Raw genomic sequence first — 17,499 nt, forward strand, 5'->3', positions numbered from 1 at the left:
GGGGTATCTGGGAGCCGGAGGGCACCAGGGCTACACATATATCACTTGGTAGTAATCTGGTACTACAGCAGTATTTTTTACTGGTACTGTGAGATATACGTAGCTCAATATACTGTACTCTATATATGTGCACTATCTATGCTCAACACACTGAGGGCATTCTGCTCTAAGCTGTCAAGCACTATTATCACTTTATATCTATTTGTGGAAGTACTATTTAGCACCTTATATACTTTAGACATATATTACTTATGTCTGTACACACTGAGAGCAATGTTGGTTTAATTTCTGAGGCATGCTCAATCTCTGTCTGAACACACTGAAAGCATTTTTCCTTTATTTTCTAGACACTGTTACGTTATTTTATTATTTTATGTAGTGGCATTATCCAGCACCTATTTTCACTAGATCATTGAATAAGCACAGGGACATCTCACTTAGATTTGAGATTTATATGGTATCAGATTAAATTACCTATCCGCTATTAATCCTACAGTATGTCCTCAATACCATAAGCAGGACCTATTTACATGGAATACTACGTAGAGGGATCTTTCTTTTAGATATATATCATTACCTGGGTGTATATCTATTTTAATTATATTGTAATAAAATGTTTTTAATTTTCAGCTGTTTCTGACCACTACATTACATAACAGAACTGCAGTGCGCCATTATTTGGGATCTTTTAGTGTATCTTTCTTTAGGCACACCTCTCTTGTTAATATTGCTATCTCTCCCAGGCAGCACGCTTTCACCTAAAGGGGTTTTGAGCGAGGTTTCTCCCTATATATATGAGTGTGTAACTGTGCTGATTATGTTGGTGCCCTGGTCCCTGGACATGTGGGGCTGAGAAACCCTTTGTGCATGTCTGGTGAGATGGCTATTGCTGGGACTGGAGGGGGAGGGGAGGTGCAGAGAAAAAAGGGAGAGGGGGCTTGGGCCAGGGGGCAATCCATCCAAAAAACGGAGTATTTGGCCCTTCCGGCAGCCAGCGCGGCACCAGCCCAGCGGGGGATATCCTGCCGGCCGAGGAAGCTGTTGCCGAGCCCCCCTGGTAGGCGCTGCTCCCATTGTCCTGTTTGTATCTCCCTCCAAGCTCTTTAACTCTCTCAGCCCCGATTGGCCATTGCAGGTGAGTCTGTGCATCCTGATTGGTTCCTGATAAGCATTCGTGCTGTGATTGGTCACCAGCCAGTCTGTCTTGATTTCCTGTGGTAGCGGGGAATCTATGTAAGGCCTCGGGCATGGTCAGCGCTTAGGCGCTGACCCGTGCTGAGGCGCGCTCACGCTTACCAGTGAGCCCCTGCAGCCGCAATGAGAGCGGCTTTAGCAGGGGCTCGCGCACGCTTCTGCAAGCATGCGGAAGCGTGGGTCTTAAGAAAATTTTAGATTCAAGCGCTCACGGGAGCGCAGGGCCGATCACATGAGCGGTTCACCCAATGAGGGCGAACCAGCTCTATGACGTCACTGGCCCGCCCCCGACACGCCCCCGGGTGGCGCGCTAACCGAGGCCAGGGAAAGCACCCGCTTTCCCTCAGTGTGCTTCCGCAAGGGCTGAGTCACCATGAACTCAGCTATGGGAACCCGATCTCATTCTGATCCTGACGTGGATGTGAACTAAGCAGTGTGCTCTGAGGCTGTGCCGGAGACACTTGAAAATGACAGCCTAACCGAGCGAGAGATTCAAAAGTGCTATAACACCCCCTCCCCCCCTCAGCTAGAGGGTTACTAGAAGATTGGAGTGTATTGTGTTTCGGGTCCCACCCTGTGTTGCCATGGGACCATGACATCACGGAGAGTACATTAGAGAAGGGGAAGGTTCCCGGGTGGACAAGAGGAGAGGAGGCATTCCGTGATAGGGTTTATAGATATATACCCAAAAGTAATATGGGAGGATGAGATGAGACAATGTGTGGGAGCGACGTGGAGAAGAGAGGCTGTAACCGCAGGACCTGGGAGATCATTGGGGAGGCTTCATCCAGCAGTGGGGAGACAAGGGCTGAAGAAGAAGATGATGATGTATATACATCTTTATTTCATTGTCTCTAGATATTATAACCTCATTTTAGGGTAGGTCCTGGGTAACGCTAAGGCCACATAACTAAGCAGTGCTATTCCAACACAGAAGGCCATTCACTTGAATGGGTTGTACAGTGTATTTCTCATGCATAAACGGGTTTTGGTAAATCGCACCATTTGGTAGATATGGACCTAAGTATTTATCTCCAATCATTAATCTTCCGTGTGTTAGGATGTTTTTACCTTTTCAGTAGGCTGTGTCGTTCCCTCTTCTGATGTATACTGTAGCAAACAATAAAATAAACCCTCATTTTCTAATTCCTTTATGGACTGGTCAAAGGAAAAAATGAGCAATGCACCAATAATTCTACAATAATATTTGTTTCCTAAATACCACTGACCATGTAGGCAGCGCTGTACATAGTGTAGGCAGTGCTGTACATAGTGTAGGCAAAATAAGTCCTTCCCCTAAAGAGCTTGCAATCTAATTTAGGTGTAAGAGGCACAGGAAGATAAAGTGACTTATCAAAGATCTCACCTCTTTTCTGCAATAGCGGCCTGCTGCTCCTGTGTGTTACATTGTCTGCGTGCTGTGTATATAACTAGTGTACAGTATATGTATGTATGTATGTCTTTATTTATATAGCACCATTAATGTACATAGCGCTTCACATTAGTACTACATGTGACAATCATATAAATAACAAATATTACAAATAACAGATCATGGGAATAAGTGCTTCAGACATAAAAGTAACATTTCGGAAGAAGAGTCCCTGCTCCAGGGAGCTTACAATATAATTGGTGGGGAGAATGTACAGAGACAGTAGGAGGGCATTCAGGTAAGTGCGTCTGCAGGGGGTCAAGCTTTATGAATCGTGTATTGTATTAGCCACGGTGCTACTCATATGCTTCTTTAAGCAAGTGTGTCTTAGGCCTGGGACATAGTGGCCTTGAAGCTTGCTGAGGCATGCTCCTGCTCTGCCTCACCTGCTGAAAATGATGCTTTTCCTGTCCTTGCAGGCGAGGCAGTGAGCGCGCTCAGGGGGCGGGGCGGAGGCGGAGCGGAGGCGTGCCAGGAGGCGGAGCGGGAGACGGGGCTAGTCCCCTGCTCCCATTGGATGGGAGCGGTCACGTGACCGCTCCTCCGCTTCCTCGAGCGGCAAAATTTCAAACCTGCCTTTCTGTTCCGATTTTCTCAGCCTCTGCACGCATCAGCACGCATGCGGAGGGAGAAACTATAGCCGCGCTGATTACAGATGCAGGGCTTTGTGCATCTGTTCAGCGTGGCTCAGCCCGCCTCAGCGACTCTGATTCTACTATGTCCTAGGCCTTTAGGTGGGTCTTAAAGGTGGATAGAGAGGGTGCTAGTCGTGTATTGAGGTGAAGGGCATTCCAGAGGTGCGGGCAGAATGAAAGGGAGACAGGTTTAAGGCGGGAGAGGGCTTTAGATACAAAGGGGGTAGAAAGAAGAAATCCTTGAGCAGAACGCAAGAGTCGGGATTATTCTGGACCCAGGGTCATGACTAGGGTATGAATGGACCCAGATAGCGTCAACTCAGCCCCCTTTCCAAAGCACACCAAGTCCTGTTATATTTTCTTCACTTTATTAGAAAAGGAGCCGTATAAACAGGCACTTGTTGATGTAATGTTGTGTTGGGAGAGTGCTTCTCTGTGGATGCTTTGTAGTTAAGGGCAGGTGAAAAGGATAAGGCCTTGCCAGGTGGAGTAAACATAGAAGGGTACTCACTCTGCCAGTGTCAGGAAGTAAAAGAGAGTGGGTACTGCTTGTGACACAGGGATAGGGGTCAGGCCAAACTAACTGACAGCAGGGACAGGGGGGAATGAAAAAGCCCATTCTGAGAAGGATCTCTGAGGTTGCTATAGCAACTCACAGACTTCATGCAGTCAGGAATGGCAACATTGTATAATCACACAGGCACAGAGTGTGTGTTCAGAGCAAATACAGGCCGCTCAAAATGAGGAACTGACAGGCAGAAGCTGCAAAGGAGGGGGCTGAACAAAGAGAACAGAAATGGGAATACTTGTTCCAGGACTCTCCCCGTCTGGTATCTGGAGATACCACTATATAACGAGAATATGTGGAACATATGTGCAATGCAAACATAACATAACAATGCAAAAGTCCATGTCCACATAGTTAGGTGATACCGGCCGGTACCACTGGCATCAAAGTCCTCTGGCCAAAATCTTCTGGTAAGGGAGGCCAGGGGGATGCACCGCTCCAGGTTAGCTGGTTGCACCACAATGTCTTTGTGCAAAAGTCTCCGGCACTGTTTAGTGCTTATTTGTAATCCTACACGTACCCAAACGAAATTGGTTCCGCAGTCAAAGCATATTTGTCGGCTGGTCCTCTGATGGCAAAGAATCTTCTGAGCGCGTTACTGGCCCGTATATTCGTGAGTGACACAGATACTTGAGGCCTTGTCTCCGTGTCCTCCTCTGGATTCACAAGATCAGAGTTGTCGGCTGGGATTAACGGTGTTTCCGCGGATTGCGTCAGAAACGTTGGTCCTGTGAGCCACGACGTGTTCTGGAGTTTCGCCGCAGGCACTGATCTGGTGGCATGATCTGCAAGATTTTGGTCTGTGGGTACATGGTACCATTGTTCTGGTTGGGTTGACTTCCTGTTTCGTTCTACACGGTTGGCCACGTATACGTGGAATCTTCTTTTCTCATTGCTTATGCAACCCAGAACCCCCTTGTTATCTGTGTAGAGCCTAACAGCATCTGGTTTGAAGTCCATTCCGTTTTTGACGAGTTCTGCCAGTTCTACCGCTGATACTGCGCAACATAGCTCAAGTCTGGGTATAGTGTGGTCGCGTTGTGGCGCCACTTTAGCCTTGCCGAGGGTGAACCTGACATGGTCACCTCCATCCGCATCCGTGTTTTTTAAGTAGGCTACCGCTGCTATGGCCTTTATAGAGGCGCCTTGGAACACGCAAAGCTCTTTGCTGTGTGCAGCAGTGAGAGATGTGGGTGAATAGGAGCGTGGGATCTGAAGCTGTTCTAGGATCTTCAAAGAATCCTTCCACGTTTCCCACTCCTTCTGTATTTCTGGAGGTAGTGGGGTATCCCAGTCCTGCTTCTCGAAGGACATTTCTCTGAGAAGAAACTTCCCTTGTATGGTGACTGGAGCCACGAATGCCAGCGGATCGTAAAGACTATTGACCGTGGACAGGACCCCGCGTCGGGTGTAGGGTTTTCCCTCCATGGACACCTGGAATGTGAATGCGTCTGTTGTGAGATTCCAGCTTATCCCCAGACTCTGCTGTATGGGAGGCATGTCGGTTCCCCGGATCCAAATTCCTAAGGTCGCTTGCATGGTCGTCTCTTGTTGTCTGGAATGTTGTGCACCATAAGTCATCGGTGCATTCCTCTTGCCTTTGTGTCTCTTTATTAACTGCCCTCAGGAGGTTGTTTTCTCCCTGGACGTGACAATGAACAGTCGCTTTTGTCCTTGTAAATTCTTTTGTGAAATGTCTCTGCGACTGTCTCTTTTTAGTCCTGTGAGAGGACAGGCTTTTTGCCACTGTAGTTTCACCTGCAGGGCGCAATCTTTTGCGGCTATGCCAGCTGTGGCGGTTGGCGACTTTGACACTTGGTATTTTACGGAGAGGAATGACAGTACATCTTAGCTGTGCTGTTGCTCGCAGGAGGACCATCCGATTGTTTCTTTTCCTTTGGACAATCCTTTTGTCGGTCACCTTCAGCAGGTTACTTTCTTCCTTGAGTGGAGTCGACTCATCATCCTTAGCGGTCTGGACTACTGAGCATCCTAGGCCATTGTCACATTCCCCTGATGCGAAGATGTTTTTGTTGATCTCAGGGGTATGACCTTGTCCCTTCTCCTCACTTGGCCCTCCTGTCACTTGGAGATGGCCAAGACATGGTTCGGAGAGGGATGAATGTCCAAATTCGCTGTTCTGCGGGCGTCAATATTGTCTGGTTCGTGCCCTTTGTCAATGCACACGTTGCCCACTATCACCCATCCAAGGTTAAGTCTTTGGACGAATGGAGCGTTGTGGGGTCCTGTGGCAGGACGGCCTGTAGCCGAGGTCAGGGAACAGTCCACACGTGTAGTTTCAGGATAATGAAAAACGTTCAATGGCTTTATTTCTCCATTACAACATAACATGCGGGTACACTGTCCCTTTAAACAAATAAATCCTGCTCCATGTTGGGAGAAAAACTGACTAACACAGCAGACCTAACTAGCAGGCTGGCTGGCTAAACCATAACCAAACCTTCAGAGTCTTTTAAGCAGTCATGAAACAAATGAAACAAATCTTACTTTGGTTGCAGTAAGTAGTGTGCTGTATCCGTCTGTCTAGCAGCACATATATCCATGTGCTCTTGTCTGAGAGAGCCAGCTACTGCTGGTAACAACATCCTTTTTACCTTGCTGGCTCTCAGGTGTCAGATTACATCCTGACTACCTAACTTCCACCTGAGTTAACCCTTATGAGTGCTGGATGAAGCACTCAGACATATGTCTCCCAGGCGTAACTGATAGGAGTTGACTTCACTCTGTCACATACCTCCCCTGTTTGTGTGTGGCTAGTGTCCCACACGGCTGAAGCCCGACCCTCCACTCCTTCTCTTGACAAAAAATCAGCATTTCCATGGTCCTTTCCAGGTCTATGCTGAATATCAAAAGAGAAGGGTTGGAGGGCCATATACCACCTGGTCAACCTTGAGTTTTCATCCTTCATGGTGTTTAACCACTTCAAGGGCGCATGGTCAGTGACCAGGGTGAAGTGTACTCCGACGACATAATGTCTCAAGGCCTCAATTGCCCATTTTATAGCGAGGCACTCCTTCTCAATGACGGAATACCTCACTTTCCTTGGGAACAGCTTCTGGCTGATGAACAGTATGGGATGTTCAACACCATCAAATTGCTGGGACAGCACTGCTCCCAGTCCTACCTCTGAGGCATCCGTCTGGATGATGAAGGGCTCTTTAAAATCTGGGCTCCGAAGAGCGGGGCCCTCTGACAGGCACTTTTTAAGCATATCAAAGGCGTCTTGGCACTCCGAAGACCATTTAACTTGGGTCGGGGCACTCTTTTTTGTCAGATCTGTTAGGGGTGCAGAAATTTCTGAAAAATTGGGGATAGACCACCTGTAATACCCTGCTAACCCCAAAAGGGCGCGGACCTGTGTCTTTGTCTGTGGGTTGTGGTATTCCTTTATGGCGGCCACCTTGCTAGCTAGTGGCCTTACTATCCCTCCCCCAACAGCATAGCCCAAGTACTTTGTAGTGGATTTACCCAGGGCACATTTTTTTGGATTTGCAGTGAGCCCTGCTTCTCTTAAGGATGTTAGCACTGCCCTTAACCTTTTTATATGCGACTGCCAGTGTCTGCTATAGATGACAATGTCATCCAAGTAGGCCACGGCATATGCCCTATGGGGTCGTAGTACCTTGTCCATTAACCTTTGGAACATGGCTGGAGCCCCATGTAACCCAAATGGCATAGTGACGAATTGGTATAGACCGAGAGGGGTGGCGAAGGCAGTTTTGCATTTGGATTCTTCCGCTAGAGGTATCTGCCAATATCCTTTCGTGAGATCTAGGGTGGAGATATACTCTGCTTTACCAAGCGAGTCAAGCAATTCATCCACCCTAGGCATGGGGTATGCATCAAATCTGGATACAGCATTTACCTTTCGCAGATCGACGCAAAACCTCACCTTCCCATCTGGTTTAGGGACCAACACGATAGGGCTACACCATTCGCTGCGGGACTCCTCGATCATGCCCAATTCCAACATGTCTATTATCTCCCTCTCTACCAGGTCTTTTCGGCCCTCTGGCAATCTATAGGGACGGGACCGTACTTTTACGCCAGGTTCTGTCTCAATCCTATGCGACACTAAATCAGTCTACCCTGGCAGCTCAGAAAAACATCTGGGAACTGGTCACATACCTCTAGTAGGTTTGACCTTTGTTCCATTGTTAACTGCCCTCCCATGGGAACCTGATGGTCATTGTACGTACTACCCTTTGGAAGCTGTGGACCCAAATCCGTCTCTCCTTCCCGAGGGTGAATGAACAGCGATCTCATCGTTTTCCAGGGTTTCAGGAGGTTCACGTGGTAGATTTGTTTACCCTTCCTGAACCCTGGTTTAGAGATCTCATAGTTCACCTCCCAGGTGCGGCGGAGAACTTAGAAAGGACCCTGCCACTTCGCAAGGAGTTTACTCTCTGATGTCGGTAGTAGAAGCATCACTTGGTCCCCAGGTTGGAATACCCTAAAGCGAGCATTTTGGTTGTACTGCCTCTCTTGACGTTCTTGGGCAGATTTGAGGTTTTCCTTAGCAAACCGACCTATCATGTCTAGGCGGTTTCTAAGGTCTATGACATACTGAAGGGTATTCTTGGAGGGGGAAGGCTCCTCCTCCCAGGATTCCTTCAGTAGGTCGAGAATACCCCGAGGTTGGCGTCCATATAGGAGCTCAAACGGGGAGAAGCCTGTGGATGATTGGGGAACTTCTCGTACCGCAAACAACAGGAAAGGGAGAAGTTCATCCCAAGCTCGCTTTTCAGTGTCCACAAACTTCCTAAGCATGGTTTTTAAAGTACGGTTAAACCTCTCTACCAATCCATCAGTCTGAGGATGGTAGACCGAGGTCCGGACGGATTTTACCTCCAATAACTTCAGGACATCCTGCATTAACTTTGCCATGAAATTTGTTCCCTGGTCAGTTAACATTACTTGGGGAAGTCCTACCCTAGATAACAGTTCTAACAGCCTGTGAGCAACCTGTTTAGCAGTGGCTGATCTCAGAGGGAAGGCCTCAGGATATCTGGTGGCATAATCTACAACAACGAGTATAAATTCATGTCCCTTCGCAGAGGGTTCTAAAGGTCAGACCAGATCTACCCCAATTCTCTCGAATGGGACGGCTACCAAGGGCAGAGGAACCAAGGGAGCCGGCTTCTGTCCTTTTTGGCTAGTTAACTGGCATTCAGGACATGTCTCACATAGTTTCATGATGTCACCATGTATGCCTGGCCAGTAAAACCGGGACGAGATGCGGTCCGTGGTCTTATCTCTGCCCAAATAACCACCCCATGGGAGAGTATGGGCTAGGGTGAACACTGTTTTAATTAACCCTTTAGGGACTAGCATCTGTCGAATGACCTCCCCTGTTTGTGTAACCTTATTCACACGATATAGGATGTCATTCAACAGTTCAAAATGTGGGAACACTTTTACACCTTGTTCATCCATTATCTTGTTGTTGACCTGTACCACCTTCTCATATTGTCTAGCCAGAGCTGGGTCCTCCCTCTGCCTCTGACGGAAGTCAGTAAGATCCAGGTCTGGCAACATTCCCGTATCTATCTGTTCCCCACCCTGGTCATCCCCGGCCATGACCTGCAGTCCTTTGGGCTGACTAATGTTACCAAGAGTCCCAGTCTTTCTTAACCAGTCCTCTTTTTCCGCACGTCTCTGTTTACGTGTCTTTGGGACATGGTGTCTACGGGGAAAAATCTCTGGGGAAAAAGGGAACAAGTCTCCGGGCTTCTCCGGTACCAGAGAAGTAGGCTCCGTAGGAGTAGGAGCCAACAATGTTTCGAGGTAGGGCCAGTCTCGGCCAAGTAGAACAGGAGCAGGTAGCCAGGGAGCAACTCCCACTAGTAGGCTAGCCTCTTGATCCTGGATACGCAGTAGAACGTTCGCCGTCGGGTATCTCTTTGTATCCCCATGGATACACTCGATATTCCAAGGAGAGTCATAAGATAGTCTATTGCTTGGAATTAGGCCCTCTAGGATCTGGGTTTTTCCAGAACCCGAGTCCAGCATGGCGTTTACTTTTGTCCCCTCCAGAGATGCTGTGACTAACCACGGATTGTGGTCCCCTCGGAGACAAGCTGTGGCAGTGGTTCTGCCATATGAACAGTCCATCTCATCATGTCCTGAGTCCGCAACCTCGGTCGTCAGCGGAAGCTCTCGACGGGGCTCGGTGTTTGGACCTCTCCGCTGTTGGATGGGATCCTCCCTTCTGGTTGGTGTGGTTATCCTCTCCACCGGGTGGGTGACAGGAGTCCAGGTTCTCGGGGAATACTGTGGGTGGCGGCCTCCCTTGAGTGATCCAGTGGCCTCGGACCCGGGACGGGCGTCTCTGCGAGAGTTTGTACCAGGAACCCTCCAAGATGGGAAAGGGTCTTCCGATCGGGTTGACTGGATCTCCCGAGCTGGCGGGTTGTAGACCCCTCGATTGACTGCTCTCCTGCCTCTAGCATCACCGGAAGCAACTGGTGTTTGCACCGGCTGTTCCCAGCTATCCTGTTGGGTGTCGTCGCCCAGGAAGTTTTCAACCAAGCGGACTGCTGACTCCAGGGAAAATGCAGCGTGTCTTTTTACCCAGGAGCGGGAGGAGGGGGGCAGTATCTGTATGAACTGCTCGAGCACAAACTGTTCAAGGATCTCTGCCTTGGTATGTTTTTCCGGTTGTATCCACCTGGTACATAAGTCTACTAAGCGGTGGGCTACGACCCGGGGTCTATCTCTGTTTGTATATTTGACTGTCCGGAACCGCTATCGGTAGGTCTCTGGCGTGAGGCCTAGGCGATCCAGAATAGCAGCCTTTAGTTTCTGATAGTCCATGGCCTCGTCCGCTGGAAGAGCCTGGTAGGCTGCTTGAGCTTCCCCTATGAGGAGTGGAGCCAGAGTCGTTACCCAGCGATCAACTGTCCAGCCGTGGGCCGTGGCTACCCTTTCAAAAGTGAGGAGAAATGCCTCTGGGTCTTCGGTTGGCTTCATTTTAGGCAGCATCACCGGTGGGTTATTTGGAATCCCTGGTCTGCCTGGGGCTGGGCCTTCGGCCAGCAATTGGAGAAACTTTTCCTCTCGCCGGGCCTGTTGCTCATCTTGCTGGGCTTGTCGTTCATCTTGCTGGGCTTGTCGCTCAGCTTGCTTCTCTGCTAGCTGGAGCTGTTGCTCAAGGAACTGAGAAAAAATTGTCTCCATTTTTTTTTGTGTGGCCCTTCAGATACAGGGGCCATCCGACTTCCCACTTCTGACACCACTTGTGGCAGGACGGCCTGTAGCCAAGGTCAGGGAACAGTCCACACGTGTAGTTTCAGGATAATGAAAAACGTTCAATGGCTTTATTTCTCCCTTTAAACAAATAAATCCTGCTCCATGTTGGGAGAAAAACTGACTAACACAGCAGACCTAACTAGCAGGCTGGCTGGCTAAACCATAACCAAACCTTCAGAGTCTTTTAAGCAGTCATGAAACAAATGAAACAAATCTTACTTTGGCTGCAGTAAGTAGTGTGCTGTATCCGTCTGTCTAGCAGCACATATATCCATGTGCTCTTGTCTGAGAGAGCCAGCTACTGCTGGTAACAACATCCTTTTCTAACTTGCTGGCTCTCAGGTGTCAGATTACATCCTGACTACCTAACTTCCACCTGAGTTAACCCTTATGAGTGCTGGATGAAGCACTCAGACATATGTCTCCCAGGCGTAACTGATAGGAGTTGACTTCACTCTGTCACAGGTCCGTTGCGCTATTTACGGACTTTGTGCACCCTCAGGATGTCCCTACCGAGCAGCAGCAAGATCTTGGCGCCTTGTTCCACCGGCGGGATGTAGTTGGCTATTCCTCTGAGGTGTAGGTGATGGCGTGCCACGTCTGGTGTGGGAATCTCATCCCTGTTTGCCGCCAAGTGGTTGCACTCGATGAGTGTGGGGAGAGCTATCTTCACTCTGTTGTCCACTGAACGTATGATGTAGCCATTCGCTCTTCTCCCTGTTGTCTCAGTTAACCCTGCACAGGTTCTTAGGGTGTAGGGTGAAGCATTGTCTTGTGCGTTGAATAAGTTGAAGAATTCCGTCTTCGCCAATGATCGGTTACTTTGATCGCCGAGGATAGCATACATCCGAATAGCCCTCTCAGGTTGTCCCTGGGGGTGCACTGCGGCAAGTCATATTTTGGAACAGGACCTTTTGTCACATCCTTTTCCGCAAACCTCGGTGCACTGAGATGTGACAGATGTTGGCTCTTCTTCTCCTTCCTCACCGCCATGCTCCGCTATGGAGGATGGGTTGTTGAGTTGGTGGAGTGTCAGCGCCTCTGGATGTAGCGATGTTACGCGCTTGTCACTTTTGCACACTACACACTTGATGGCCTCTTTACAGTCTTTGGCTAGATGGGTTGGGGAATCGCAGCACATGAAGCAGACTCCGAATTCTCCGAGTAACCTTTTGCGTTCTTCTAGGGACTTCATCCTGAACCCAAAGCACCTGATAACTGGGTGTGGCTTCTTGTGTTTGGGTCCCTAGGTTTCTTGTCTCCGGCGACCGACTGGTCAGGAGTTGTTTGGGTCGTGGGGGACACTTCCGTCTTTGGACCGAAATAGGTGATCTAGCATTACCGTATCTCGCCGTTGGACTTTCATTCCTCAGGTTGCTTGCCTGTGTGTGGTCTGCGCACTTAAGATGAAACTGGGATAATTTCTTGTCCTTGTCTCTTCGGGGATGAAACTCAAGAAGAATGAGAATGGAGGGAAGGTGACTTGCTTCTCCCTTTTGTATTTGGAGATTTGTGACGTCCATCTTTCTTGGAGGTTGTAGGGTAGCTTCTCCAAGATGGGTCTCACTCTGCGAGCTGAGTCTAAGACGTTAAGACCTAGGGACTGGTCCGTTCTTGCAAACTCCAGCTCCTGCAGCAGATACCCTCGTAACTTCGAGTAGTCCTTGACTGTGATTCTAGGGAAGTCGTCATCTCTTTTGAAGAGTGCATCTTCGACCGCTTCGGGGCTACCGTATTACTCCTCTAGCCTTTCCCATACCAAGTCAAGACCTACTTGGGGGTTGTTCACGTTTGCTGCCTCTTCGCATGCTCTACAGCCGCGGCCCCTTTTAACCTCCTACATCCCCGAAAAAATTCGGGGATGTTTTATGTTTCTCACGGACTTGGCCGCGCGTCAGCCGCATTGCTAATGGCGCTTAACATTGAAAGCGCCCACGGCGCCCAAAATGGCACGCATCTGCCCACGATTTTAAAAATCGCGGGGAAACGGCCGCAGGAGGTTCAAAGCGCTGCCACAGTATGGATTCTTTCCCAAGCCATTTGGTTAGCAGGCTGAGTTCTTCCCTTACGGAGAAGTCCAGACTCTTGATTGCGTCTTTGAATGTGGACTTCCATATTCGGTTGTTCTCAGGACTATTGTCTAAATTGGTAAGTCCTATTTGTACCATGTCACGCCGTATCATGTACTTGCCCATGTCTGTTAGTCCTGAGCTATCGGTGTGTTGGTTGCGCTCTGAGATAGTTGCTGGGAGGGTCCTTGCGGTCGCCCTTTCCTTGGCGCGGACGCGTGATGACTGCTGGTCAGTGTGAGAGGCTGTGTTTTCCCGTGTGGGTGTACCTGGATTGCGAGCCTGTTGTAGTGCATCCGTATGCATGCTGGCGTGTGGATCACTGTTACGGCTGTGGCTATCCCAGGTAGCGTGTACCCTTGAAGGAACAGCGTCTTCTCTCCGTGGACCTAGCAAGTCTTCAGAGTCACTCCCGTCGTGTTGAGATGGTGCGTTGGTATTTACGCTGAAGAGGCTCCTCACATACTGCTGCGGCCGCCTTTATCCTCCTACTTGCTCGGATAAATGCGGGGGATATCTCCGTTTCTAGTGGAGTTTCCTGCGCGGCGGCTGCATCACCAGATAAGTGCCTAATGGTGCTTATCATTAAAAGCACCAGTGGTGCGGGAAACCTAAAAAAAAAATCTGCGCGCACGCCGCGTTTTAAAAATCCCACGGTGGCGGCCTCACGAGGTTAAAGGCGGCCACCACTGTAGTCCTCAGTCCGTTGGACTAGATCCTCTGAGGCTATCCATCTGTACAGTTGCTCCCCGCCATTCTGTCTCGCAGCTGCTTCTAAGACTTCGGCTTGGGCTATGGCGGTAGCGGCGTCCTCTTCTTTGCTTAGAGCTTCTAGATCCGCATCCAATTCGGCCTTTTTACGCGCAGCGGCGGCAGCATTGGCAGCGGCGGCGGCATTGGTGGAGTTTTGCTCCTCCTCTTCTATGCGCGCTCTTTCTGCCCTTACGGCTGCCTCTCTCCGACTATATTCGGGCCTAGCACGTGCGGCCTCTGCGGTGGCTCGCGCCTTGGTAGCGCTTGCGCTGGATGTGTTAGATTGTGCTTATCTTGCTGACCTTGATGAGTGTCTTGATGTGCTGGATCGCTGTGATGCGGTCTCTAGGAGGAGCTCTTTTCTCTCGCTTTGGGCTTCTGTGATGGCGGTCTGCACGATGCCATCACGTTCTAGGTCAATCGCCTTTTGCAGGTCGCGTTCCCGCAGGCTGTCTTCCGTGTTAGTTCTTGTCAGATAGGTGAAATATGCTTGTGACAGCACTATGTAATGTCTGTGGCATGACTTAATTTGAGTAATAGATTGCTTGATCTGCCATTCCTGATCGCTAACTTCCGCAACATTACTCATTTCAAGTTCAGTGTTCTCCCAGGCCCTTTCTAAATTGGCGTGGTGCGTGTCAATGTTAGCTTCATATTTTTCGCGGGCCTTTTGTGTGAGTGTGACTATCCGTTTAGGCCTTGCGTCTGCCTGCGCCTGTGGCAGTTGAGCGGCGGTCTCTGTGTCTGAGTGGTCACTCTCCTGCGTTGTGTCTGGTGGGGATCTGAGTTCTGCCATGCTGTAGGTGTACTGCACCGACACACTTTATTCGAGCAAATACCCGGTATGTACCTGGCAGATACCTGGAATGCGCCGCTCCTCACCTCTGACAAGCCCCGTTGCGTTTGCCTTCCCAGCCTGGGTTCATGCCTGGCTGATGGGCGGCTGATTTGTTAAATTATAATGATTAGAATTTAATAGGCTGCAATGCTTCGCGTGTCTACCAGATGGCATAAATTCATGAATTATAATGCAGTATATATATATATACTGTGCAGTATTGCAGCCAGCGGGAATAAAATGCTTCAATCCCTGCCTAGAAAATAACCCAATATACTCGGGCAGAAAACAGTCACAAACCTCAATACACCCGGGTATACCCGAATTCGTGGGACTAGCCGAGCTCGAATAAAGTGTGTCGCCAGTGTATGTGGACCTTTAGCCAATGCGTGTGGCATGCAGTCTGTTACCTGTGTCAGCGATGGGCGACTGTCTCAGACTGTAGGGGTAGCTGTACTCATACGTGTCCGGTGGCTCTGACCCGTGTCCTGGTGGTTGTCCGTTGGCGTGGCCCTTAGTGGCGCTAGCTGTGGGAACGTGCGCAGGGTTAGGTTAGATGGTAGCTCCTCACTGTGTAGATGTGCAGAGGGTGGACTCAAACAGAAAGGGCAATCAAAGTTCTGTGTATAGTGCACTGTCTGTCTGCAGTGCTACTGCATAGTGTGCAGAGTTTGTGCTCTGTGGTATAGAGCCTGCTGCTGTTTGGAAGTGTAAAGCTGCTTGCTGTTGTGTAAAGCTGTTTTCCTTGAGCTGGTGTGCAGAGACTGCTCTGTATCTGACAGTGTAAGGCTGCTTGCTTGTCAGTGAGCAGAGACTGCTCTGTATTAGCAAAAAGGCTGTGAGTAGCAGCCTCTGTGTGTGTCCCCTAAGCACACGGTCTTCCTTTTCACTATTCTGGACCCAGGGTCATGTCTAGGGTATAAATGGACCCAGATAGCTTCAACTCAGCCCCCTTTCCAAAGCACACCAAGTCCTGTTATATTTTCTTCACTTTATTAGAAAAGGAGCCGTATATACAGGCACTTGTGGATGTAATGTTGTGTTGGGAGAGTGCTTCTCTGTGGATGCTTTGTAGTTAAGGGCAGGTGAAAAGGATAAGGCCTTGCCAGGTGGAGTAAACATAGAAGGGTACTCACTCTGCCAGTGTCAGGAAGTAAAAGAGAGTGGGTATTGCTTGTGACACAGGGATAAGGGTCAGGCCAAACTAACTGTCAGTAGGGACAGGGGGGGGGATGGAAAAGCCCATTCTGAGAAGGATCTCTGAGGTTGCTATAGCAACTCACAGACTTCATGCAGTCAGGAATGGCAACATTGTATAATCACACAGGCACAGAGTGTTCAGAGCAAATACATGCAGCTGAAAATGAGGAACTGATAGGCAGAAGCTGCAAAGGATGGGGGGTGAACAAAGAGAAAAGAAATGGGAATACTTGTTCCAGGACAGGGATGGTGCATAGCGAGAAATTAGGGCTGAGATGTAAGGAGGGGCAGAAGAGTTTAAAGCTTTAAAAGTGAGGAGGAGAATTGAGTGCGAGATGCGGGATTTGATAGGAAGCCAGGAGAGTGATTTCAGCAGGGGAGACACTGAGACAGATTTTGGAAATAGTAGTGATTCTGGCAGCAGCGTTTAGGATAGATTGTAGGGGAGACAAGTGAGAGGCAGGACAGCAGGAGGTTACAGTAATCGAGGTGTGAGAGAATGAGGGCCTTAGTCAGAGTTTTTGCAGTAGAGCAACAGTGCTCATTATCAGTCAAGATACTTCAGCTCCCCATGTGGCCTTCATACAGCCATCTTCTTAGCCCAATGGAAGTACTGTAGGAGTCACTGCACCCCCATAACTATAATGATCTAAACAAACATAACACAGCGATATCTCTTTTTCACATCTCCCAGTCTGGTCAAATATAACTTAATGCACTGGGACTCCCACCTCCCAATCTTCCTTTTTCCCTCTTCCCTTAAACCCAGTGTAGCTGCCTTGGTAGCCACCTAATACTGAAGGAGTGTGATGAGAACCCAGCCGGGTTGATGCCTAAATGCTACAAACCTTGGTGAATTAAAAGCGCGTGAGGGGCGTCACGTTAATGTATAAAACGGACCCTTCATATCTGGTCTAATTGCTATATTAACACTGACTAGGCTAACCGGGCAGATTTTCTCTCGTTTAATCCCAGCTAACCAGACCCAAACATCCCAACCCCGCTGATCCATCTTGAAATGTCTAATTAAAAACCCGCCCGTTTCACCATAACTTCATCCCACCATAAACCCCCTGGTTTTCCCTTTACTCTACCCCCCACCCCTACCCCTGAAACCAACTCCCCAATTCTTAGAGCTCTAAAAGGAGGTTAAATATAAATCAACCTCAAAACTCGAAAAGCACGCTGTCGCCATTGTCCCGCACAAATGCTCAAGCCGGCATGGCAATACCGGATGTCTCTTGTCCTTGAACGGCGTAATCTTTTTCCAGCCTAAGAACATCTGCTTAACTTTAAAACATTTTGTGTCATCTATTAAACTGAAACAACTGTTCTTGCCTAGGCAAGAGAAAGAACCCCTATGGACAAGCACTCATATAGTAATAGAAATGGGTAGTTAAAAGTGACCTTTATTGTGTATAAGGGTAAAATAAGTGTAGGTAAACACACGACACAATTAAAAAAGCATTAAACGGCATACCACCCAGTCATTCTAAGTGAACTGGTAGCGGTAATGGTTAAGGGAACTTCAAAGTGAC

The sequence above is a fragment of the Ascaphus truei genome, chromosome 19 (genome assembly GCF_040206685.1).
Source record: "Ascaphus truei isolate aAscTru1 chromosome 19, aAscTru1.hap1, whole genome shotgun sequence".
NCBI lineage: Eukaryota > Metazoa > Chordata > Amphibia > Anura > Ascaphidae > Ascaphus > Ascaphus truei.